The sequence below is a fragment of the Rhinolophus ferrumequinum genome, chromosome 13 (assembly GCF_004115265.2).
Source record: "Rhinolophus ferrumequinum isolate MPI-CBG mRhiFer1 chromosome 13, mRhiFer1_v1.p, whole genome shotgun sequence".
Classification (NCBI taxonomy): Eukaryota; Metazoa; Chordata; class Mammalia; order Chiroptera; family Rhinolophidae; genus Rhinolophus; species Rhinolophus ferrumequinum.
The window spans coordinates 3,748,106-3,773,182 of NC_046296.1; the positions used below are offsets into that span (position 1 = coordinate 3,748,106).

The window sequence follows — 25,077 nt, forward strand, 5'->3', positions numbered from 1 at the left end:
TTCTAGAAGAATCTGTGTAGAAGAAGAGCATCTAGCTCATGGAATAGCTCTTGGGGAAGGAAACGAATGACCTTCTCCCCAGCCAGTCTTTTAAAATTTTTTTTATTAGTTTCAGGTGTACAAAACAATGTAATAGACATTTATCATTTATACCCCTAAGTGATAACCCCCTTCCTCCAATCTACTACCGCTCTGATATTGCATACAGTCGTTACATTTCCTCTGTCTCTATTCCTTATGCTGTATTCCACTTCTTGTGACATATATATAAGTATATATATGTGTGTATATATATATATATATATATATATATATATATATATATATACATATTAAGTTATAGCTGACATTCATTATTATTCAGCTTCAGCTTCAGGTGTGCAGTGCAGTGGTCAGACATCTACATCTTCCCTGAGGTGGTCTCCCTAAAGAGACAAGTGTCCATCGGATACCCTACAAAATCTTTACAACATTATTGATTATATTCCCCAAACTGTCTTTTGTATCCCCGTGGCAATCTTGTGGTTACCGACTGTGCTGTCTAATCCCCTCACCTTCTCCCTCATCCCCACCCCCTCCCATCTAGCAACCCTCAGTTTTTCCTCTATGTCTCTGAGACTGTTTCTGATTAGTTCGTTCATTTATTCTATTCTTTAGATTCCACATAGAAGTGAGATCATATGGTATTCGTCTTTCTCTGTCTGACTTATTTCACCCAGCTAGTCTTGAAACTCAGGTTACACCTAGATTAAAATGTACGGGAAACCTACATTCCTGAGGCAAACCACATGGTAAAGGTTGTTAGATGACCCCGTGTGCTGGTCATCCTCCTGGCATCACACAGGCTGCAGCCTGCCGAAGGAGATTTGGGGACTCGTGGCAAAGCAGTCCAAGGCAGAGAACAGGTGTCAGGGCAATTCAACAACAAACAACAGGACAAACAACAACAAGCTTTTCCCCGAATAGATTTTGACCAGTGTACAGCCCAGAGTTAAGTAGAGAAAGTCTTGCTGGACACATGGGAATGTTTCTTGGCTACATGAATGTTAAGCTAAAATAATTTCTGGCTCCAGATCTATGAAGTCACTGACTACAGGAAAACGTCGCCTTTAGGTATCGCCAGCTCTATAGTCTCTGACCACGCAAGGAACCCTCACACACACCCACCTATTCAGTTAAGGTCACTTTTACAACCTACGATGGCATGTGTGTATTCCTGTCATTCGATAGGATATTTTTGACATAGAGTGTATGCTTTAGATGTATGTGGAAGTGACCGTTTTATGGTGACTTGGCTTAGTTCTTTGCCAAACTGGGCAGGGGAGTTGAGGCTCTGCCAACACGGCCAACATTGAGTTTTCTTGGGTCCCAGAGCGGCCAAAACACAAGCTCTGACTCAGCTCTTGACCTTTCCATGTTTCTATAAGATCTTTTCATGGCATTACCCTCCACATATGATGCGGTTTTCTCCTAGAACATTATTTATATGATCCTGAAAAGTTTCACCCCAAAAGAAAACAGGGCTTATGGGAAAAAAAAAAAAGAACAAGGTTGGAGGACCCATGTGGCTTTGTAACCAAGAGCTCAGAAAATTGATAATAATCCTCTCAAAAATACGGGCCCAGATGAATGTTCCAGAGTCTGGCTATGGCTTCACAGCCCATCCCTCTTGGGCAGTCCCTTCCCTGAAGCTGTGTTCCCTCCTTGGAGAGGAAAGTCCCTTAAGACATTCTTTTCTCAAAGAGCCTACATCCATCAAAATGAGAAGTGTGGCCCAGGGGTCCCATTCTTCATCAAGACTTTACCTGTCTTCTTCTCAGCACAGGACGACACATCTTCTGCAGTGTCTTTATCTGCACTTGTAGCTCCCCAAACATGATAGAAATGGTTCTTGAAGCCACTAAATCAGCCACTTCTTGCACCAAAAGAAGGCACTTCTATACTGTTCTTGGCTTTTTTTCCAAAGGTCTTCATACTCTACTAAGGCTTTCTGATTTCTTGTGAAATCAAGGCGTGTTGGGGGAAATCTAACTCCAGCCAACACAGCCGGCGAGTCCTACAGACATCATGCCTACTGAGGAGTCACCCGTGAGCTCACTGGATTAAAATTTTGTTTTCACCTTTTTTAAAAAAAATTAATGGATTAATTTATTGTGGTAAAAAATATATATACCACATAACGTTGACTGTTTTAATCATTTTAAGTGCACAGTTCAATGTACTTTACCACAAAAAACGTAAATCTGCTGTAAACCTATTTTAAAAAAGTAATTATAAGATAAGAAGGTAATCATAAATTATTTTTACCACTGTAATTCTCCTGGTATTTTTATTTGTCTTTTCTCAAGTTTAGCTCTATGATAGCAAATCAGCACCAACCACATCTGCAACCATTCAGGCCACATTCTAGGAGAGTCTAATGATCATTTTTTCTTACACTCTAAAAGCCTGAAGTGTTCTGAGCTAAAAACATGTATAGTAAATGTTTCTTTCCTTTCCAAGTTTATATTGTTGGGGGAAACAAGAAAGATAGTAAATGCCTCAACAGCACGCAGGTGGAACCTTCTAGGGTCAATGCAGGATTCAGGTGGATGTCTGATGGCCCAGGTCCAAATCATGGTTGTGTGACCTTGGGCAAGAGGTCAAACCTTTCTGGGCCTCAGTCTGCAAGCTATAAAGTAAGGATAATGTGAGAAATAGTGATTTACTATATTTAAAGCATTTCCAACAGGGTATGGCTGATAAAGGTCCTCACTAAATGTTAGCTATTATTTTGAAAGGCCAAGACCCGCCCCCCATCCAAATATTTCAGGTGGAAGCCCTCCCAAAAAAACATTTTCATTTTGTGTGGCTGCACATCAAAGTGACTTATTCTTAGAATTCATAAAAATACTTGAAATAATTTAAGGACATGAATAATTGTTGTTCTTGCAGTGACAAAAATAAATACTCGTTTTTAACTTTTAAAAAAGGCCATTGTTATTCCTGGTAGTCAATGGCACAAGAGTTGTCATTAGGACAAAAAAATCTTGACAGCTTTGACTTAACTCCTACACTCAGAGGATGTCATTTAATTTAAAAGTGCAAACACACACAAGGCAAGAGAAGAAATGCCTTTTCAAAACCATCCCCTCTTCAAAATTTGCAGCTGTCTTTCAAAACCCTACATAATATTTTTAGTTTATTTATAAACTGAAATACTTTAGACACATTTTATGTAAAAATGTTTGAAACTCTGAAAACTTTTTGTCATAAATTCTAGAAAAGTAAAAGATTCTATATGTCTTGGCCACCATGAATAGTACTGCACTGAACATAGGGATACATATATCTTTACAATTAAATATTTTCAGATTTTTCAGGTAGATATCCAGAAGACAGATTGCTAGGTAGTATGGTAATTCTATTCTCAATTTTTTGAGGAACCTCCACACTGCCTTCCATTGTGGCTGTACCAATTTACATTCCTGCCAACAGTGTATGAGGGTTCCTTTTTCTCCACATCCTCTCCAACACTTGTTATTATTTGTCTTATTGATAACAGCCATTTTGACAGGTGTGAGGTGGTATTTCATTATGGTTTTGATTTGCATTTCCCTAACAGCTAGTGAAGCTGAGCATTTTTTCATATGTCTGTTGGATGTTTGTCTTCTTGGGAAAAGTATCTGTTCAGGTCCACTGCTGTTTTTTAATTGGATTGGTTTTGTTGTTGTTGAGTTGTATGAGTTCTTTATATATTTTGGATATTAGCCCCCTTATTGAAGGTGTTGTGTGCAAATATCTTCTCCCATTCGGTTGGTTGCCTCTTTGTTTTGTTGATGGTTTCTTTTGCTGTGCTGAAGTTTTTTAGTTTGATATAGGAAACAAATAAGATATGCTTTGATAGATGATTAGATAAAGAAGAAGTGGTCCATATATAAAATGGAACATTACTCGACCATAAGAAAAGATGGAATACTGCCATTTGCAACAACAAGGATGGATCTTGAGATTATCGTGCTAAGTGAAATAAGTCAGCAGGAAGAAGTCAAGAACCATATAATTTCACTCAAAGGTGGGATATAAAATTGAGAGCAACAGAAGAGCAAGACAAACACACAAACAGAAACTCATAGACACAGACAACAGTTTAATGGTTGCCAGAGGGCAATGGGGGAGAGGAAGAAGAGGGTAAAGGGGGTCAAATATATGGTGACAGAAAGTAATTTGACTTTGGGTGGTGAACACACAATGCAACATATAGATGATGTTTTAGAGTTGTACAGTTGAAACCTATGTAATTTTATTAACCATTGTCACCCCAATAAATTTAATTAAAATAAATAAACAAAAAGAAAAAATATCACATACTAGAATCTTAGAGTTGGAAGAGTCCTTAGAGATCATCTCCTCTGGGTAATAAAAAGGTTTAACACACACACACACACACACACACACACGTAAAAGATTCCAGTGTCTCCTTTGACTATCAGTGACGTTACCACCTAAAATATTTCCTAAATGTCAGACCAAAATACGCAACAAACATACAAACAAGAATCTGTGTCAGGGAAATTATCTTCAGAAGACCCACATGGGCCTTCTAGGGCTGAAGCAAGGCACCGAGGCCTGGGCAGACACTGCCAAGCCATGAGGGGGCAGGAGTCCATGGCATTGAACTTCTAGGGATGGCGAGAAATGGAGTGAAGAAGGAGCAGATTATTATAGAGATTCCAGGGCTGTTTGGAGCACTCCATTCCTGGCCAGAAAACTCTCTGCCGTGTCAAGGCTGAGAGCAGGGGTCAAATGACACATAAGATACTCTTTCACTGTCAGATGAGTCCTTGGGTGATGAAGACAGCCAGTCACTACCACAAATGGACCAAAACCTGGATGGGGCTGTCCCTGTCCCATACAACATTGTGCCCCCCAGAGAAGCAGTTCACTACCATGAAGTTCAAGGAAGGCAGTCAGGAGCTTGTAGCTGTTTACAGGCAGCTGTATGCAGGCCTCATGACCAAGTACACAGCCGCCCACCCGGGCTGATACCGGATGGTCACAGGTGGGCCCTGCCCGGTGACCACAAAAGCAGTCCAGATGCCTGCTACCTGACCGGAGTTCGACACCCTGAGCAGCCCCCAGCCCAACAAGTGTGCTGGACCTGTTATTTATTCTTAGCCAGTGCAATGTTGGTTCTGAGATACTAGATATACTAACAAACAATGGCCAGACGATATGTAATAACTCAACTCTGACCACCACTGCAACCACCTGCTCAGGAAACCCACCCACTAGCTGCAGTACCCAGCTCAGGAAGCCAGCCTGTATCTCAAAATCAGACTTGCAAGACGTCAGACCACCATCTCTAGCAACTAGTCCAGGAAGCCGTATAATACCCCCTGAAACAATCAGCCCCAAATGGCTATGACTTGATTAATAACTGACAGCTTCCCTAATATTTGCCCCTGCTCCCAACTTAGGACAGGCTAGAGAAAGCCAAATATGCACCCCTACCAACCAATCACGTGGGATGTCCCCCATCCAGTTAGCCTACCTCCTGCTTCCCAGGCTCATAGCCTCCAATCAGGGCACACCCACGCCTTCCCTTTTTCCACCATAAAGTTTCCCCCTCCTCTGGCTGCCTTCGGGCCCAAACCACGTGACCAGTGACTGACTCCCTTGTTACAGCCAGTTCTGGATAGATACAGCCTTTGCTGGTTCCCATCGGGCTGGTTTTCATTTATTTTCACAGTCCAGTGTCTCTCGTGCCTTCCTCATTCTTGCCCATCTCCTTCTCTAACCAAAGTGGCCTACGGAACATTAATTTCAATGAAAGGGTCAACCATTGTTCTGGACAAAGGCGCACCTTCCCAGGACCAATACATATAGTCACAAAACACTCTCTTCTTACTTCCAAATAGTACATATGACAGCATCAATGGTGAATACTCCCTCATCTAGAACTGGGACAAGTTCCCTGATACTCATCCAACAGAGGTGCTAAAGGACAAGGAAATATAGGGATATTAAGGGTTTGTTTTACAACACACCCTTGGACCGCTGCATATCAGCATCATACCCGTATCTCCTATACCTGTAGAGCCAACAGGGTTTCAGGTGGAAAACTGTTTGTAATCATGGGCTCCTCGGCCCCACTGGGGACCAAAGGAGCAAAGACAGGTGAACTTTTCAGTAGAGTTTATGTGTACTTATTTCTTCTAGTACTTCTCTGAAAATTGTGTTCTGAGTATGAAACATGTGGTGAAGGAGAATTATCAAAATACTTGCTGAGTTGACCCCCTGAGTCTCCAAACTCCTGGGTAAAAGGGCCATAGGGCCCCTCTGAGCACGGAGCCTCCTCACCCTCCCCGACCCCTGGGGTCCACCCCTCAGTTACACCCCATCATCAGCACAGCACCTGGCACAGTGGGAGCTCAGTGAATGCCGGGCAAATGTACTCAGATGATATTACTGTATGTGGACCTAATGACACACACCATACATTAATCAGGTCAGTACTGGAGAAAAAAACCAGCCGGCAAGGCTCTGTGCCTGCAGAAAGTGAAAGCTGCCGTGACCTGTTTAGCTGACGATTACCGCCTGTATGAGGCCCTACCAGACCAGGCACTTCTCTCTCCTGGAATAGCTTATCACCTGAAACTCCCCCTTCTGCCTCCCTCTGGGGAATGTAGGACACGGGCTGGAATTCCTTATTTCTTGTATCAGGGCACCATCTTCCCGTTGTCCAACCTTTCTGAACAAGTCACTGAGAGGTGAAAGAAAGGATGTTTTGAGAGGGCGTTAGTCTATACAGGAGTCCTTTATAAGCCTCATCCACTTCCCTTTATAAAGTCGTCCTTTTGTCACCTTCATAAATGTCATCTACTTCCTTAAAGGAAATGGAAACTTTTTTTTTTTTGATCAAAAAGAAGTTGAAGTTCATACTGGAGTTTGGTAAGCATTTGAATATAAATTATTTTTCTTCTTTCGCGCCACATGAATATTACAAAATTACAAAGACCGTGGGTTAGGGCCATTTCAATAATCAGCAAAAATCAGTATATTGGATAAAGTGTCTCAAGCATACTGAAACCACTGTTACCTTTTACCTGAGATGGCCGAAACATCTTCCCTCAATGAAGGAACTGATTACTTATGTATCTACATATGTGTTCCCTGCCCAACCTTCCAACCCCCAAAAACTGAATCGCCCTTTGGCTATAACCTGATTTTAATGTGTGTGTGTGTGCACGATTGTAGGAGGCTTTATAGCTAAAGATTAAAGCTCAAGCAAAGCAGAGACTTTGGACTTTGATCAGAAAATGTATTAAATTCCCAGATAAGGCTGATCAAAAGTGGAAACACCAGGAGACGCCAGCATTTCCCACTCCTTTCCGCAACAGCTTGGGACAGAGTCGTTTCATTAAAACTGTACTTTTCTGTAACAGAATCCAGCTACAACTTGTAAAAAGAGGCTGTTTGTTCATGTACAGGGTCTCTTTGCTAACAGAGTGAGGCAGGTAGTTGGTGAGACTACCGGGAGCCTCCCGGTCCCTTTATTGATTCCCCCACAAAACCAACAGCCAGAGTGACCCTGTGGCATCACCCCTATCCCACCCGACCCACAGGCAAGGTGATATGAGCCGAGGGAGACTGTCTATAACGGGGGCAGTGTCAGCCCAGCGATGAGAGGCGGAAAACAAAAGATTTGCTCTGCTTATGGACTGGAGAGAAGTACCCGCCTCCCTCCCTGTCTAGAAAGGAGGGAGAGAAACCTTTGCTCCTTGGAGATGGGATGGAAAGGACCCTGTGTTCTTACCTTGACCTTTGGGAATATAAACCAAATATCCCTAGGAGTCAGAGAGTCCCGTGTGTCTAGGCTTTTATGACCTAGAGATGTGTCCAAGGTCTGTGCCTCATCCCTTTGGTTGTGTAAACACTTAGGAAGATAGCACTCCAGTCTTCCTGGCACCTGAGGGTGAAGCGTGTGTGTATGTGGAATTCTTCAGGGTCTGGCTCTTGAATGTTCTAGCCCTTAGTCACTGGGCACAGTGACCGTCACTTGTCCTGGCCTTTCCCCTACACAGCCCTACAGCAAAGTCCCAGGACGCACACATGGAGTATGTCTGCTTTCTTTCTTTCAACTTGTAACACTTTCTCCAAAATGTGTAACTGGCATGAGCATACATGTTGACTGTAGAGAACTGAACAGTGATAACTAATAAGCACTGCTTGCTTCCTGGTGCCAGCACATCCCAGGGGCTTTGCATATATTATCTCAGTTAATCCTCAGAACAACAGCATGACGTGGGCACCACCATTATCTCTACTTCACAGAGGAGGAAATGGAGCTGGATTTAGACCCGGGCAGCCTAACTCCCACCTCCTGACTTGTAAAGCACTCTGTTCCACCACCTCCCCATGCTAACATTTGACACAGATCCTTCCTTTCATTTTTCCAGGTTTTAACTAAAATGGAATCAGATTATCATTTGACACTTAGCATACATGACCTGCTTTGATGGATATGGTTCGCTGGGTTCCTGACCCTCCTCTATGGGACATGTGACTTCCCAGGCATCTGGTGTTCTCTGAGATCCCAGGTTCTAAACCCTCAAGCCTCAGGAACATCAGGCTGTAAGGATGAAGACAAGAAAGGCCTCAGAGAGGAGGTTGTCTGCGGTAGGGAGCAGCCACCCGGAGGGAGCACTAGAGGGCTTGAGCAACACGGCCCTGGGAACAACAATGGATTAGCCCTTGGCTGAGAAAAGTACTTATTACAGTGGAACAGCTCAAGGACCGAAAAATGACTGAATGATGTAACTTTTAACAGTGGGTCCCAGTTCTAATGAACAGAGGCTCCTGTCCTTTGGTTCAGTTCAACAAACATTGATGGCACAGGTCCTAGAAGACAGAGGGGAAAAGACTGGATCTCTACTCCAGGGACCCTCCAGTCTAGTGGGGAGACAGCCACAGAAACTGGGAACTTCAAAAATGTAAAACCCGGGTACGGCCATGAAAAAGACATGCAAGAGGTTCTGTGGGACCTCTGAAGACATGCAGGAGTCCCCTGGGAAGGCTACTAGAAGCCAGAGGTGAGTCAACAAGGGTGAACAGGAGTTGGCAGGTGATGAAGGCAGGAAAGGTATTCTAGGCAGAGGTAAGAGCACGGACAAAGGTCCGGACATTGGAGAGGTGAATGAAATAATATCATTAACATTTGGTTTTCATGTAAAATATCAAAATATAAACTCCCTGGATATAACTGAGAGCAGTTTGCCTTAACACACTTTGCATCTGTTAATACTAACCATGAGCCATTTTTAATCAATTCTAAAATCCCATCAAAAAGAAAACAAGTGTTATCTAAACATCCAATAACTGTTTTAGGTACTGCACAAAATTGTCTGTAGAAGACGGACTTTGAGAGTTCAGCCCAAATATTCATAACTGATATGCAACAAAAGTGCTAGTCATGCCTGGTGCCAATTTTTTATAAAAATGGGATGGAAGGAGAAAACAATTGGAAGGACCCCAAACATAATCTGTATGAGACCACCACCAAAAGCGTCTAACACATAATCTTAACTTTTTGTGTGCATATCAGAAAAATAACCGTGCCACATCAGTGGAGGGAGGCACTCCTTACACTTCTTAAGCCCTAACGATTTTCAAAATGTGTTCACCCTCGTTATCTCATTTGATCATCACAAACATCCTTTTTGGAAAGTAGGCCTTGGCTTCTCAATTTCTCAGAGGATGGAGAAACATAAAGTCCTTCCCCGGAGCAAGAAGGGCGCACACCAGGGGTCCCCTGGCCCTGCTCTCCCCATCTCAACTCACTGAGTCTGCCTGTTCATCTTCCAGGCAAAGAAATTAAATCAGTGCATACAATTCTGCAAAGCAAATTAAAAATGTTTACTGTTATCCATCCAATTTATGGGAATCATAAAAGTAAGCTAAACGAATGGTGACAACCTGGGGACATAAAATATGCAGTATAGGTCTATTACTTCACAGCTACAGTCCTGTTCCTGTTTGTAAAATGATCAACACCTGTGCTGAAAAATAAGAAGGACAAGAAAGGGGAAGTGGGGACAGAGGAAAAAAGGGCAGGTGCTGACCTCATGATGGAAGGCTGAAGACCTGTTTCCATGCTGGGCTCTGTCACTGCCGAGCCCCAACCTTAGTTTCCCCTTCTGTAAAATGATGGTTCTGGTGGCCTGACCTCCAGCTTAATGTCTCTTTGACTCCCTTTAGAGGACACACTCCTGGGGGAGACGCAGCCATAAGAATCGCAGTCTAGGACTGGAGTCTCTCTTTCAGATCGTTGCTTCTCCACACACGCCCAATTTTTCTTCGCTTCAACTCGAAGAGGAAGAAAAGACCAATTTAAAAAAGCTTCGGCTTATCTTCTATCATTTTGGAAGCTAACCCAAACACTTCCCAGAAGTTGCTTGATAGTTACTGAAAGAGGAAATTGCCAAAGTAAAATGTAAACTGTTTGTCTTAAAAAATGGCAATCTGTAGTTGGGTATAATAAAGAGAACAGGGCGTTAGGATAAATACAGCATTTTACAGTCTAACTTTAAGCGAGTTCAGGCTTCTACTCTGGCTGGAAAAATCTGCTTGGGATGTTAGATTTGCCCTAGAACAATAATAAATGCTGGGAGAATGGGCGCTCGCTGCTGAATGACTCCGGGTCTGGGAGCCTCATGATTTACCAGAACACAGCTATGCAGGTGCTGCCACCAGTTAAGTCACAATAAAGTGCTCAAAGGTGATCTTGGTTTTCATTCTGGATTTTGAACAATCTGCCCAGGACTACTAAGAGAAGCACGACATTTCACCATTTATGGACCTCATTGCATGTTCTTTTCAAAGTTCTTTCATATTTCCCACCAAACATTTCCCTATTTGGGAGAACCACTTATCCCAACCATGCACACCTCATGTCCCTGACAGAGAGTTGCAAAATGTAACCCCGAAAAGCCATGGAGGTGCTGAAACCAAGATGCCAGAAATTCTGTGTGCACAGAACCGGCCAAGAGGGAATTCACCTGGTCTAGCCTGCCCCTTTCAAAATTGGGACTCAGTTCCTCTTGAATCAAAATGAACTCCTGACCGTATTAATTCACGCGAGGTTGGAAACCGCAGCCCCACCATCCCCCACACTCACCGGCATCCCCTATTGTCCTTGCACAGGGCACGAGTTTAACTTGCTTGCCATAGCCTAAAAACCCTCCTAAATCAGTTTGTTTTCATAACTCTCAGAAACAATACAACACCCAGAATAATTCCGATAGATGTTACTGGAATAAAATAATTCAAATAGATGTTATTAAAGGATTCTGGGGAAAAATATAAATATCTCAGGTCAGGGTAATTAATATGCTCATTCTGAGCAGGTACTGGACGGCTCAGCTTACCTCTTAGGTGCGGGTGTGGCATAAATCTGTGCAAATGGGCCAAACCCATTTGGTTTTGGGTGTGCCCAGGTATGCCAATTGTTGGATAGACCAAGTGAGCTTATGGATGTTTATTGGGGGTTTTAGGATGGGAGCAGGAAGACAGATAAAGACAGAACTACCTGAAAGGGCCCTTCAGTGCTCCACCCACAAGACCAGCCCAGCACCACTGCCCACAGCTGCCCACAGCAGGAGGGGGAAGCAGGCTGGGGTTTTCTGAACTGCCCCTCATAAGTCCAGTGGACTGCTCCCCAGTAAATTCTTCCTCAGGAGTCAAACTGAAGAGCAATGGCTTAGAGAAGCCTATCGTCCAAAGGTCTTGAATAGCTCACCTCCTTTCCCTACACTGAGCACCGAGGTGTGCTTGCACGTGCAGGGGAAAGGATGGAGGGAGACAGTCACGTAAAACCTGCATGACTCCTAGAAGACTTCACCATAGAGAAGTCAGCTGCCGGTGTCCAGGCCCTGGGGCAGATGAGACTCAGGGGACATGATGTCTCACACATGTGGCACTTAGTGGCCCCACCTTTCATGCTGACTTCTTTCTGTGCTCGGCTGAAGAAAAGTACACCTGACTCCAGGGAAAATGAAGGGAGATGGAAGAGGTGTCCTGATTGAACAGTCCTTATTACAGCAAAAGAAACAATTTTGAAAAGCAGGTTAGCACTGAAAGATGGCAAGCACAGAACAATGATTTCGGCCTAAATAAGACTCCGTTCACAGGTAGCCTCGTCCCCGTATAGGCCGGGTTGAACGCCGAGCCACTGCCAGGATCTTCTAAGTGCTTGGCTTCTACAGTTTAAATATTTCATTTTTCCCCATCAAATTGGAGTTGTTTTTCACCCCGGCGTGAACCCTGCAGCCGCACAATAACCTCGCACTCCAGAAAACCGCTTAAACTAAAGAAGTCATGTTCCAGATGCTTAATTTGTTTTATACACATCCTATCTTCTTGCAAGTGGCATTTCAGAAAAAGTAAATAAAACCCGATGGTTCTATTTTTGGTCCTTCTTTACAGGGCTACACGCAACTCCCTGCTCTGAATGTCCTCATGCAAGTCATGTCACTTCTCTGAGCCTTGGTGTCATGTATGTAACATGGGAATAAAACAGTGCTTCCTTCCAGAGATTGCTGCCAAATCAAATGACCTAGTATGCGTGACAGTGACAGTTGGACACAAGCCCTGTCCCTGACCCCCAGACCTGATATTTTACGGGTCTAATGTATCATGGAAAAAATGATAGAGATGCCCAAGGCGTGGCAGTGACAGAATTATGGCGGGGGGGGGGAAGTACAGGAGTTAAAGTCCTACTGCTGACCTTGCCCCCCATGCCTGAGAAGCACTATCAGAGGTTGTTCCGTAAATTGACCTTTTATTCTTCATCATAGACACCAGTGAGTGAGTTCTGTGCCTTTATTCTGCTTCTCTGGAAGGAAGTCCGATGTCAGCACCCGCAGGAAGAGAGTGGGTTCCCAGGAGTGAGAATGGATGGTCTGTGTCCAGCCTTGGGCCTGTTTCTCCTTGTTCTGGCTGCCCCAGGACTCTGACGTCCTTATCTTATCGTCCTCATGTGGAGAGCAGATTGAGTAGCACAGAGATAGATAAGACAACCTGGGACGAAGCTGCCTGTTCCGGCTGTTTCTCCCAGAACCTCTGGGTGGGGAGTGCTGGGCTGAGGCCAGGGAAAACCTCATTCTGACAGGCGGGCTGGATTTCAGCCTCAGAGGCAACATCACCCTCAGGTGTCAGCGGAGAAAAAAGCGAGCACAGATCCTCGTGGGAGGGGTCAGAAGAACCCGTGAGCAGGGAAAGACCCCTTGGCTTTCTGAACCTCCAGTTTCCATCAGGAAAATGTGAGCCATGTTGTACCGGGTAGTCACCGAGGTCCTGTCTTAGTCCACTCGGACTGCCACAACAAATGACCACAGACAGAGTGGCTCAAACAACAAAATGTACGTCTCACAGCTCTGGAGGCTGACCAGGGTTCCAGCACGGCCTGCAGATGGGTGACGTCTAGCTGGCTCCTCACATGGCAGAAAGAGGGCCAGCTAGCTCTCTGGCACTTCCTGTAAAGGGCATTAATACCATCGATGAGGACTCTATCCTCACGACCTCATCACCTCCCAAAGGCTCCACCTCAAATACCATCACTTTGGGATTAGGGTTTCAACATAAGAATTTGGGGGAGGAGGGGACATTCAGTCCATTCCAGGTTCTTTCCTTCCATCTCAAGACCAACTTATTAAGCAGAATGTGTGTGTGTGTCTGTGTGTGTGTGTGTGTGTGTGTGTGTGTGTGTGTGTAATCCAAAGACGAAGCTCTGGGTCCCCTTGAAATTCATGTGATCCTTGTTCTTTAGGGGATTTTGACACAGGAGGAAAGTAACCAGATCCACCCAGGATGGTCAGAGTTAGGCTCCAATTCTGCAGACCAATCTTCTTTAGAACAAAACAAAAGGTCACCAGAAAGAGCACATGTCACATTTATCATGGCAAAAGGCCCCATATATCCCATAACACCTCGCAAGCTATGAGAATACATGGAGTCCATTTGATTTGACTGGAATTTTCAGACACAGAGGGTTATCAGGCTACTTTGTTCTTACAAATGGCAAAAGCTTTTGAAAGTAAATTGTGTAACCCCGAGCCAGTGCCAGGACCGTCTAAGTGCTTGGCTTCACTTTTGCCCATGATGTCAGCTTTCATGAGAACACTGGGGTATACTGTGTTTTTAATTGCTAGCAAGTACCTATCTGAAGAAGCCAAGTACTTCATTCAGAAAGAAATCACTTTAAGGCTGGCATGTCCCTCAACGGGGAGGAGTTCAGGTGATGAACTGATCAGAGCAGGAGGGACCATCCCAGGACTTTTCATTTCTATAGAACTCTTCAACATTCCCTCCTCTTGATTTTCACCCTTCACTATTAATAGTTTCCTTCTACAGATGAAAAGACTGAGTTTTGGGTGTATGTAACTTGCCAAGGTCACTTGGCCACAGTGACCATTTCAGGGCATCAACGCTTTCTGCCATCTTCATGAAACCATTTCAAAATGCTGCTGACCCTATATAGCAATGGCCATTTTTGTGCTGATATAAGGTCAGGTCACAGGTCAGCGCTGCTACACCGAGGAAAAGGCAGAGTGTTTTATAGGGATCGCACATCCACAGGTTGTAATATATACACGAGCTGCTAAACCCAAGCTGTTACAAACACTCACACAGCTTTGTGGACGTTCTGTCTAATGTTAGCTTCCCAAGGAGCATGAACTAGGGAATGAGACTCTGCTGCTTAATAGAGAGCCATTCTTGGACACACGGCAAGACAGAGAGAGGGGATTTTGTATGTAGAAGTTGGACAGCTGACCACTTTGAACAGCTAAGTCATGCAAACCCAGCACAACTTCATAGAAACTAGGAACACAAAAGGAACTATTCTTTTTTTTCTTTTCAATTCAAGCATGACATCTCCTTCATTAGGAGCCTTCACTGTTCCCCAGGTCTTGGGCAGAAAGGGGCCAGTGCAGGTCTCTGAAGCTGGTTAGCGTAGCAACTTGGTTGGTGTGTGTTTAGAGAATGCCACCAGTCCAAGCCCGGGAGATAAAAGAAACCCAACAGAGTCGAAAGAGTGACAAGCCACTTCCCCCAGGGAACTCCATATATTCCCAATAGCACAAGTCCCAATACACGGGGCACAAATTGGAGCCCACCCCCTCCCTGCCCAGATGTGGCTATGTGTATGGAGCACAGGGGAACGGAGCCCCTGGACTGCTGCAGCCACGCTGCGCCCTGGCTCAGGAGGGCACATACAGCCAGGAACACCTCCCAGGCCACCGCTTGGAGCAGGAGACAATGACTGACTGGAGAACTGCCCCCAGATGGGAAGGCAGACGTGAGTGGCTCAGTGTGAAGGAAGCAGGGTGCTGTCGCGTTTCCTGAGACACTGTTAGGTGGATCACATCTGTCATTTGGCAGTCAGGGGCTGGTATAGGTTCCTCTCTCATTCCTTCCACAGAACGCTTGGGAGACCTAATGTGCATGTCCACCATGAAGCCATGGGGGTACCAGGGGGCTCACACAGCCTGAGCTCAGGCTTAGTCATGAGAGTGACATACGCACATATCGACAAGGGTGACGATTCTGGTGGCTGAACAGAGAGTGGAGCCCGGCCAGGAAGTGTCTCCTTGCTCACTGGGCAATAAGCAAAGGACTCAGGGATCTGGGAGCTCACAGTCAGCTTGCTGGGGGTGAATGATGACAACGAAGGTGGAAACGACTTAGAGGCTGCCAACTTGAGACAGTGGCCGAGTCAGGGATGACATGTGATGCGGGGAGGTGTCTGCTTTCATCAAGGTCACCCTGAACCCTAAATCAAGGGACCCTGGGCTCCCCCTCTGGATGCAGTCTCAAAAGTGGGGCCTGTTCTCATCAAATGAAAGTAAAGAAGACAGTCAAAGGGTGGAGGTATGGTTATTATTATTATTTTTTTTAATTTAATGAGCTGCCACCCCCTTTCGGGAAACCTGGTGTATGGAAGTGAGTTGTAGATTCCAGAAGAGGGTGACAGGTGCTTCCATGATCCTGGGACCAGGCAGAGCGAGGCTACCTCAACACTCTCTGAGTAGGGAGATGAGGGACAAGAGGCTGAGAGTGGGAACGCTGTGGGAAAAGTCCCAGAAGCAGCTCAAAAGAAGCCCTCTCACCTCAATGAAATCAGTCTGTCCTGAACCATAGATCCAAGAGGTTAGTACCAGCCAAGGGTCTCAACTCATATGGCTGGAAAGAGAAGCAAGTTGTTTTCTAGGAGAGATCATAAAACCTCTCCAGGATTGCCAGGCCAATGTGCAGAGTGAATTCCTCTCCCTGACAATCACCGTGAAGGGGAAGGAAGGAGAGACCATAAAAATAAAACCCTGCCTGACCAGGAAGGAAGCTTTGGCAATGTCAAGAGTGATCTCCTTTGGGTCTTTAGGTGAACTGCTATTCCACGGCTACAGAGCAATCATTCCTGGCAACACTCCACACAACACATCTGCCTTCACCCCCAACACACACACACACACACACACACACACACACACACACACACACACACACGGTTTTCAAGTTTTCCTCATAGATTTATTAGATCAAGATCTCCAGGGAAACGGGCATTTTGCACAGTGACTGGGGACGATGCTGTCGGCCACGTCTTTTGTAGACAGGACAAATCAAAGGGCTGATGTGGCAAATAAGTGATTCATTGGATCAAGACAGTGTGTTGGGTTCCTTTGTCCTCACCACCACCCACCTCCTTAACAAAAACCTCCAGTAGGAGGCAGTGTCTACCCCCTCCCTGACCTGTCAATAGGCCGCCTGAGGGCTCGCTCTGGGGTGTGTACACCTATCATACTGCCTATTTGAAATAAGCCTTAACCTTGCAAAACAGAACAGTGGAAAATCGAATCCATTCAGTTCTAAAACAGAAAGTACTAGGTTTTTCCATATAACCTTAAAGACAAATCTGAGTCTCCCTGGACTGTTAGTGAAACTACCCCCAAAGGACTGAAGACCCACAAAGAGGACCAATGATTAGACACCAGACTTGAAATGGAACGATCCCCCCTCCCTGGGAACGCCCTTGAAATTAGATTGTTTTCTCTAAATTAGGGAGAAAATAAAAATGTTCCTATTCATATGCCAACATATAGGCATTCATAAAAAATGTATTAAAAATGGAGGTTTTTTTGTATTTCTTGGTGGCCTCAGTGTCCTTTGTGACCTGTCAGGTTATTGCATTTAGTTTAATGACTAATGATTCTATGCATGTTAGCATGTATATGGGATGCTTTGTGCGCATATGAAAACCAAAAAGCTATGTTTCATCATGTACTTGATGATGTCCCCAAGAAGCCTACTGATAGTTGTTTTTGTTTTTAGTTGTTTTTTTTTTTTTCCCTTGAGTGGTCCCATTTCTTCCAAGAAGTTTTTTTCTTTTGTCCTTTGATCTTCTTCTTTCATGTGAGAGGACAGCGTGTGACTAGTGTCCCTGGGCCATGCACTAATTTTTAGGAGTGGGGAAACAGAAGGGTCATCTGGAGGTCCAGGCATGTGAATGGTGCTTCTCAAGTGTACACGCCCCTGAAGGGGAATTAAAATTTCTTAGGAGTTTCATCCATCCATTTGCTTTCCTGTCTTCTCTGCAGAACTGGGAAATTTCAAAAAACACAGAAACTCACAGTTCAGCTATGCATCATGCAATGCACAAAGTATTTGCTTAAGTGACTCCTATATATTCAGAGAATGAATGTCTGGCAGGATGTGAACTCTATGGGTCCTGGAAGCAACAAAGCTTCTCAGAAATGCTGGGGGCAGCCTGCCATCTGACTGGATTGAGAAGGGTCTGGAAGGCTGTCTCCTCAGAGTTTTCTTGGACACAGATCACTGGAGGGGTGTGTCTCCTAACACCATTTGCAGGAATCTTTTGAACTGCAAGGGTGATCCAGGCTATTCATTTTTCAGAGAGGCTCAATTTCAAATATTCTTTTGCATGCTCATAAACCACCAAAACAGTCCAAAAACAATCACCATGGACTATTATGTAGCCATTAAAATTATGTTTACATGAAATGTTTAATGACATGGGGAAATGCTTATGGCCAGGTTAAGGCAAACCACCAGAATAGAAAACTATAAACAGTATTACCTCTATCATATGAAGGGCACAGAAAAATGGAAAAGACTGATAATATGTAGTGTTGGTGAAGATGCGAAGACGTAGAGCCAAGACACTCTCACACTCCGTGGGTGGGAAAAGACGTGGGCGTAGCTATTTTAGTCATCAATTTGACAGCGTCTGTCAATACTGCAAACAGATGTGCCTCTTTACCCTGAAATCCACTCCTAGCAACCCCTGGTTGAGAAAAACTTGAAATGTACCCAAAGATATACATATAAGGAAGGTAATACAAACATTGTAACAGTAGAGAAGTGGAAAGAAAGCACAAGAAATGTTTCACAATGGGGAATGGGTTAGATAAGTAAGGGGTCAGTGGTACTTCTGAATATTACTATGTAGCTTTTAAAAAGAATGAAGTGGATATAAGAAATTAAAAAAAGTCACTAAGTAATATACATATAGTGAGTTCAGTTGGTTTGAAAAGAAAACACACATATAGGGGTCTCTATATGTACAAGCAACAAAAAAATGAGTAACAGAATATACCCCGATGGTTACCAGTAATTACCTCCAAAGAAGGGTGGAGAGCTGTGGAGGTCATCCATTAGGATGCTTTTGGGTACAACTAATGGAAAACCTAACTCAACCTGCTTTAATTGGCCAGGAAGGTTTCAGGATGTCATAAATGTTCCAAAGCAGAGACTTCTCCTTGGGTAATTCAGAAGGTCAGAGGCACTATGGAGGCCCTCTTCTTCACCTCTGCGTTCTTTGGCAGGTCAGCTGAGACTTGGGCCTGCCCGCTCTGGTGCCCCACTCATAGGCATGATATGTCCAGGACATGAAAAGGGCTGGTTGGGTCCCTCATCTCCTTTTAAGTGCCAGGGAACCTGCCCAGTACCCCACCCTCGTGTTTCATTGGCCAGGGCAAGGTCCACATGCTCACCTGAGCCAATCACTGGCAAGGGCAACAGGCCCACCAGGGTTACTTGGCCAATCAGGACTTACCCTGAGACATAGGGCAGGGTAGACTCCTGAACAAAATTAGGTTTCCGCCAGGCAGAAAAAGGGAGGGGGTGACTGCTGGATAGCTCACAGAGGCTGAGGGGGATCTTTTTATTTTATCAGAAATGGTTCTGAATTATTTGAAATTCTTATAAGATTATATTAATTTTTAAAAATCTAACAAAAAACATTTGAATAAATAGAAAAAGGACTGCAGGGAAATACACCTTGAGATGGTGGGTAATATTCATTTTCTTCATTCTTTTCTATATTTTCCAAAATTTAACTATGCTTTTATACCAAAAAAAAAAATAATTTAAAAAATATTCACCAGTGTTCAATTATTTCGACTTTCAAGGGGCACAAATATTCCTCATGAAATTGTGCAGCACCATTTTTGGTTCAGAAGAGCAGTGACACACGACTCAGCTGTGTCACCTGCCTTTCTTTCAATGGGCTCGTGCCCACTGGAAGCCAGAATGATTTTCGGTGATGGGGGAACATAATCCTCCAAAGCAGCAAAGTAAAGCAGCACATGCCACAGAGTTGGGTCTCTGGGTCTCACCTCCCACCCGCTGGCCCACCACTGCTCTGAGCTTCATTCTGGGGGCTCCATGCTCACTGCCCCCTTTCTTTCCCGTGTTACCACCCCACACCACCACTACCACCTCGGCCTGTCCTGGCCATTCTCTTACAACTTGGCTTTCAAGGTTTATTTGGGGAAGGAGGGAGGCATGCAGCAGGAGTGGCAGTAGAGAAATCTCCTTTGTAAATAATAAATGAATTCTCTCTCTCTCTTGCATTCTCTCTCTCTCCATATGTATATGTATATGTACATACTTATATATATAAAATACAGGGAACTCTAAAATATATGGAACTCTAAAATATAAAAACATGTAGTTCTATTTTATATATACGTGTATATAAAAGTAGAGAATGTTGATTGAAGCATTTTGAGGGCCGCCCAGATTAGCTCTCCTAAGATCAGGGTGAAGACCATTGACTTGGAACACCCATCTTCCCCAGATGTCAGCAGGAAGCAATCATCTCAGAGCATGAAGTACAAAACGTCCCCCTGGTGAGTTCCGACACACCCGGCATGCATTTCAGGTAACTCATACTAAAGTGAAAAGGACTGAATGAAGGCCTTAATCCTTAAAAGTGCCCTCCCAGGGAATGCAACAATGCCCCTCAGAGAGGACAGGTGCCTGACCTGCCGTCTGCACCAGAGTTTTTGGAGTGCCTGATTGCCACAACCATCAGTCGGCCTTGGTCCACAGAACCTACAGGATAAGAACCAGAAACAGCCTCGGGTAAATATACAGCTAAGAGGGCTATTGCCAAGGCTAACCAGAAGCCAGGCATGTAGGAGAAGAGTGGAGATGTGCGTCCTCCTGATAATTCTGTTTTGCATCTGATTTACATCCACAGCCTGCCCTCCAGCCCTAGCCCGATTCTCCCCCCAGCCTTGGGTTTGTTGGTTAATCAAATTGAATCTCTAATTGGTGAACAACTCAGAAAAATATTTTAGGATCCTCTTTGTCCTTGGCTACCAGCCCCCTCTTTCCCATCAACAGTAATAAAAGCAGTCACTTTTGTGATGTCCAACATGTGTCCTTGTTTGGTAACCCTACAAACACCACAAGGTAAGCATTATTCATACTCTTTTTTTCTGAGGCTCAAAGAGGTTAGAAAAGTTGCTTCAATCATACAGTAGCTCAGCAGGGAGGCTACCCCAGGTCGGTCTGATTTCAGAATCTGTGTTTTAGTTCCTGCCGAGTCACAAAGACTAGAGGTGATGGTCAGCAATGTGGGAGTCCAACCAGAAAATCCCCTTTCCTGGGCCCCTCCCTGGCCACCACCCTGCAGAGTGGCATTCCAGGACCTTGTTTTCAGTCTAGAAAGACTCTCTCCCTCCCTTTCTCATCTGTCAGCTCCCTGAGGGCAGGGACGTCTTTATTTTTCTGTCATGTGGGTCTACTACGTAGTAGATGCTTAGGAAACATAAGCTGGGTTGAATTAGGTGTATTCCAGAACCTTTCCCATGTGTAAAAGCTTCAGAGGCACCTGAGAGCTTGTCAGAAATGCAGAATTTGGGGTCCCCACCCAGACCTGCTGAGTCAGCACCTGCACTGAACCAGGTCCCCAGGCATTACTTGCACTGCACAGTTAGAGAAACAATGGTGAGTGCCCTCTACCTTCGTTAAATCAGTTTTATTCACACCAAGTGTAGAAGATAAACTCTCTCATTTCTATTCTGAGTCATCAAATGGAAACCACACTTGTTTTATGACCCAAAGAAGTTCAAGCAGTTTCTGGGGGGAACTTTCCCTAAGAGATTAGTTAGCTTAAAAGGCCAAGTGGTCCCCAGTCTCAAAGAATTCAGGTGAGAAACAGTAGTGCGTTCGCTGAAGACTGCATTAGAAAAACTCCCCTTTTAAACATATGTTCACATTTAATAAGTTTATTTAGTGTTCTAAGGTACTATTAATCATCACCAGATTTAAGCTAGAATTACTCATCGTTAAGTACCCCATTAGCATTCAGAAAATTCTAACCTTTGGATAACTGTCATTGACAATTCAGCTTGTTACCTGAATTTATTTACTGAACATCTATTATGAACAAGGCCTCATAAAGTGAGCTGCTGTGGGAAATAGGAAGGTGGCAGTCCCTGAATGAAGTCCGGGAACATGCTAATCGAATGCTCTGTAAGCAAATAATGCATCAAGTATCATTTCCACTATTTCAATGTGAAACTCAATTAGATGCTTCTGTGATGCAGCCAATTAAACCGTTGGCCAAGAATACTGAGTCACTGGGCTATTTTCAACAGCTCCCAATCTGACCTCTCGGGAAAAGACAGGTCTCCATGTGCTTGGGACCAGCATGGGACAATCAGTGTCTGGAAAACAATGGAAAGACTGACATTTCATGTAAAGAACAAAATACATATTTGTTTTAAAAATCAAGAAAAATGACTTAGTTCTTTGGATTCTTAACATTCAAAAGCAAGACTTCGAAAAAATTATCATATAGAGATGGAAATATAAAAAGTATATGCATGTATTATTATTGTAACCTGAAAAAAAAGCATTAATTTTGAATTTGTAACCTAAAAACAAGTGGCAATTTTAAGTGCCAGCTATAAAGATTACCAAGAGTTAAGAAAGATTGTTCAGAGAGAGAGACAGAGAGACAGCGAGAGAGAGAGAGAGACAGAGAGAGAGACAGAGAGAGAGAGAGAGACAGAGAGACAGAGAGAGAGAGAGAGGAAGTCAACTAAGATAAAAAAAAAAACAACAAAAAAAAATCAGGTCATTTTTTACCATTTTCATTGTTTTTATCATTTTCATTATTAAACAGCCAGGAACTGAAAAAAGAAAAGAAAAGAAACAAAGCCCAAACTCTCAAAAGAAGCGAATGAGTTTAAAAACAATTGTTATTTTCTACATAAAGATGAACTCTTTAGTCACCATCTGAACACTCTCCTATCAGGAAATTTCTCACCAACACTAATGAGTAAAGCCTCACTTGGTTCTTTTCTTGGCTTGTTTAACTCTTTGGGACATAATGTTTTATTAATAACATATTTCCTCCAGAATGTATTCCCTTCTTTCGCCTCCATGGGAGTCACTCTGGGGAGTAGTGATAATAAAACCGATTCTACATTTGTGAACAGTGGGACAGATCAGCAACTAAATAGAGGCATCCATTTCCAAGAGGAAAATGTCTAAAAGCAGCACATGTACAATTCTTCTAAGCCACACTCCACATCTTTCTGTGAGATGGAAGACAACTATTGCATGTCTTTATATTGCACACTTTCTTTTTAACTAAATCTTCAAGTAGACTGCTGAGATACCAATACTTCTGTGGGTTCTGGTTTAGCTGTGTAATGAAGCACTGATTTTTTTTCACTCAGCTTTTGCAAAACAGTGGCCCAAGTCCGAATAACTCTTGTAAACATTATATTTATTTGAGGGCTATTTTAAAATACACCTTGGGGTTATCTGGGGCAAACTTTTCCTGTAAGGATATCTTAGTGGCAGAAAGATAGAGTTAGTACTTGTCCTTGAATGTTGAACTGACGCCTCCTAAGGAGGGAGGGCAGCTCTGTTTTAATGCAAACCAGAATTAGTTGGTCAGTTCAATGGTCAGGGACTAAGTTAGGGTGAGACAGAGGTGTGGACAGCTGAACTTGGCCAGGAACTGCTTTAGAGCTAATTATCTTGGGAAGTCCAAAAGGGGGGAAAAAAACAACCTTCTATTAAGCTAAAGAAGGTTGGGGTTCTAAATGATCAATTAGAGCAGTTCATCTCTAATTAAGTTAAGAACTACTCAGTACTTCACCAGTAAGGAAACAGGCCAACCAATTTAATGAATTTGGGGCCAGATACCAAAGCTGCAGGTATTAAAAACGGAACTCGTGGAACTCTCCCCTCTGGGACCCCTTCCAACACCTGTTGAATTACAGGCCGGTTAACTTGGGAACGAACAGCTTCACGGATACAACCTTGGGAGTTTTTAGACTTTCTGGAACTGCGTGTATTTTTAAGGTTTCCATCTTGCTTAATCAACAACACTGGTTACTAATTATTTATGAATCACAGGGCTGAAAACAAACTTTCTTACCTTGAGAAGTTAAGGAGTGGCAGGCAGAGGAGCCCAGCTGGTTTTGAATTTAGCCCCTCGGTACCTGTCTCTACCCCCTGGTTACCGACCCTACACGGCTCTTTAGGAAGGTCAAAGGTGCGCCTCCCTCTTCGCTCGGGGAGGGGGTACACCTCCCAACAAAACGACACGCTGGCATTCAACCTGGGAGCTCCGAATAGCAAGCAAGGAGAGGCGAGGACCCAGGCTACGTGCCCTCTAAGCGTCCAAGGGGCAGACTCGGCACCCAATCCCGCCCGGAACCAATTCCGACCGACGGACCCCGAGAGATCGGAGGCCCCGGGCTCGCATGCCCCACTCTACTGGGGTCCTCGGCTCCCCCACGCTTCGGGAGGACGCGCGATGGGGCCCAGGGAGGCCAATGGGTCACCCTCAAGACTGCTGCCCAGCGCACGGCCTCCATCCACCCCGACGGTACCCCTTCAGCACCCCTAAATCCTGAGGTTCGGGGTGCCTCGTCCCCTGCCGCCTACGGCAACACGTACCCGGAGCCCATCAGCCCGGCCTCTGCTGCAGTCCTGCAGGGCTGGATGTCCGGGCGGCGGGACCCGGGGAGGGGGCCACCACCTTACGCCCCCAATCCCGCGCTGAGCGCCCCTCCCGGCCCTGCGCGTCCACCGCGCCGACGAGCAGGTGACCGAGTCCCGCGACTCCGCGCGCACGTCCTCCCGCCCAGGGGCCCCCGCGTCCCTGGGTGCAGCCCCTTACCTCGGAGCGGGCCGTGGCGGCCCCACGGGGCCGGGAGCGGACTGGGCCGGGGAGACGCGCCTCCCGCCGCCGCTGCCGCTGGAAGCCGAAGCGGGAGCGGGAGCGGGCGCGGCGAGCTCCTCCCGGGCGGCGGCGGGAGACGCTGCTCTCGAGGCCGCCGCCGCCGCCGCCGCCGCCGCCGCCGGGGCGCGGGTGTCGGAGCTACGCGGCCGCCAATCTCCGGCCGCGGCTGCGCTGGTTCCTCCGCTCCTGCGGGAGGCCGGCTGCTCGCGCGGCAAACTCTTCCGCACGCAGAGCCGGCTGAGAAACGCCGCCGCCTCTTCCTCCTCCCCCTCCCTCTTCCCTCCCCCTCCTCCTTCCCTCCGCTCCCGCAGCCGCCGGCCGGGTCTCTCCTGGCCGCACGCCGGGCCCTGGCCGCGACCCAGCTTGGGACACGCACCCTGCGCGCCGATGGGCAGACGGACCCCGGACCACAGCTTCCCTCGGAGGCGCAGACCCCGCGCGCCCCGAGACCCCGCCGCCTCGGCAGGGATGCCCGGGACGCGCGGAGGGGTCCGGCATGGGGCGGGGGGCAGGGGTGTGTGTGT

The 25,077-nt window shown here is 45.4% G+C and overlaps 1 protein-coding gene across 2 annotated transcripts in view; it reads right to left on the minus strand.

Moving 5' to 3' along the window:
• The window catches only part of NPAS2 (neuronal PAS domain protein 2), a 144,212-nt gene extending 119,435 nt beyond the window's left edge, over positions 1-24,777 (minus strand). The window contains exon 1 of one of the 2 annotated variants that reach the window (XM_033124816.1): positions 24,491-24,777. The gene's annotated coding sequence lies outside the window, so the exon portion shown is untranslated. Of the gene's footprint in view, positions 1-20,321; positions 20,334-24,490 lie in introns of those variants that run through there. The other variant, XM_033124817.1, reaches the window with a different exon arrangement.
• Positions 24,778-25,077: the final 300 nt, after the last annotated feature.